A 2,340-nucleotide genomic window follows, 5' to 3' on the forward strand; every position below is an offset into this window, starting at 1 on the left:
CGATGCGCTTTTCCTGCGGTTCCTTGTAGTTTGTTTTGGCCATTACCGGATTTGATTTGATGGTCAGTTAATCTGAAGGAGAGAAAAAAAAAGATTTCCAGCTGTTTCGAGAGGCCCTCTTGCTGCGTATCTTAATTCCCGATATTTGCTAACGTACAATAGGTGCGTAGTGTTTTCGGCGTTTTCAGATTTTCAGAGATTTCAGAGCATGCGGTCAATCTCTTCGTTTAAATAACGAACTGCATGAAAAACGTGATTCTCACACCTCAAAGATACGTCGCCTGAGTGCGGCCGTTTCTTTCTTCTTTCATTTTATGAGGGAATATGTTCTGGAAATGGAGAAATCCGAACATTTGACATTTTGACTGCGAACTATATTAGCATTACTCGCTATTACCTAACGACTTGATTGGTAGATTTGTGGCCGCTGGGAGAGTGGTGAATCGGGACCTTGATGAATAAGTTTCTGCAATAGAATCTTCAAGTGCAACGCAAAATAAAGCTAGCAAACGTGACACTCCCACCTTTGCTGAACTCCATGGCCACAAAAAGCTGAAGCGTCAGAGGGAATTTCAATGCAAGTGGACCAAAAGCTCCTTTGTAGACATCGTTCGCAATACCAATGCTTTCTTGGAATATGATATGCTAGGGAACATTTAAATCACTCATTCGCTATTAGCAAATAGTTTTCAGGCAGTTGCAATCTCCGCAGAGATTTTCGACATTCAGTTTGGCATTGTAATCGCGAAAACCGTTACGCACTTCTGTTCTTTAACGTGCAGCAAAAAATGCGACATTAACTGATTCACCTCGTTACTTTAATAGCCGCACTTGAAAGTAATAGCCGCACTTGAAACAGCGGAAATTATTGCCGCGGTTTAGTTTCTATCTAGCTCAGCGAAGCGTCATTATCAATGATTAGAAATCGTGGGAAAAACCAAACCGGAGTTTCTATCGTGTCCTGTCTCACTGTGCTAACATTCCAAACAAGACAAAAACAACCACTTTCCAAATCGCTTCACCTACGGCAGCTGTATACTGGGATGCAACATGCAAGGCGTTCTGACGAAGTGCGGTGCTTCACGAGGTCAGCACAAAATCAGCGTTGAGCGTGTTTTGCTGTGCACCACGCCCTCTGTGACTAGCGCAGCGTTCTAAATGCACGAAATCGGACGCCGTACAAGTTACCCGCTCACACTTTATCTTCCCAAGAAAGATAGCGAGGGAGCAGCCTTACGGCAGCGAACTTAAACTCGCAGCCGAGGAGCAGCGTCCACCGACACCCACGCCGCCGCTCGCCCTACACTTGCTCCGCCGGCCGGCTGGGCTGCTCGGTTACTTTCGGCAAAGACGGTACATTAGATATACAGTTTGACTTGATAATTAACTGTAACTCATCAATAAACAATAATGACTCAGGTGACATGATTGGCATGACACGACATTTGTATACAACTTGTAATTACATACACATTCATAAGAACCAGTCTCATCTCACTGTGATGCCGCATCACACCTTAAATTTGGTTCCATGATTTGCTTCCACTCTTTTATTCGACTGTTTACGTATACCTTTTCTCGAGCATAGCCTAGTAAGGCTCTCACCTTAATAAAACTGACACATGCTGGGCGCCATTGCTCACACTGAATATCTGCACTTTTTAAAATGTGTTGTGGTCGACTGCAACTAATTGGCTTGAAAATTATTCGGCCACATAGGGATGACTCAGGCCGGCAGGGTAGAACTTCTGAAAGTGCTTTACAGCCTCTCATGCATACTCTAATGGGTACTCTTTATAGGCTTATTCCCTTCTAGATTTTAACGCTTCTAGGCGCCACTTTGACTGTGATAATGTTTCACCGCATGCAATAGCTTACTTGGACCTGCAGCGAACAATACACAGGGAAGTATGTGCCGCCCGTGTGCTCGAAATCTAATGCTGCCACCATGCATTCGACAGTCTATATACGTAGCAGCTGCCATTCCTGTGAGTGCTGCAGAGAAATGTGCAGCCAACAATTGTTTTTGAATTAGCTTTGGCAATCGAATTAAAACTGCACACACAAATCCGTGACGCGTGCAGTTTTACATTGCGCGTACCACCTAGACCATGTGCACAGATCAGACGATTATATAGGTAAGACAAGGTCCGACGATTTTAAAAAATGCTGAGATGATCCACCCCCACAGTAGGTGCTACTGTACACTTACACTTGTGCGTACTGCGCTGAAGCTTGGCTCAGAAGGTATTCAATATTCAGGGCATTGGACACCCCCTGAAATCAACCAAAGAAACAGCAGACCATGTGGCTGACAGGCGCTTGTGAATTCTTAATATG

The sequence above is a fragment of the Amblyomma maculatum genome, chromosome 6, assembly GCF_055883805.1.
Source record: "Amblyomma maculatum isolate TAMU_Amacu chromosome 6, ASM5588380v1, whole genome shotgun sequence".
In the NCBI taxonomy this organism is placed as follows: domain Eukaryota; kingdom Metazoa; phylum Arthropoda; class Arachnida; order Ixodida; family Ixodidae; genus Amblyomma; species Amblyomma maculatum.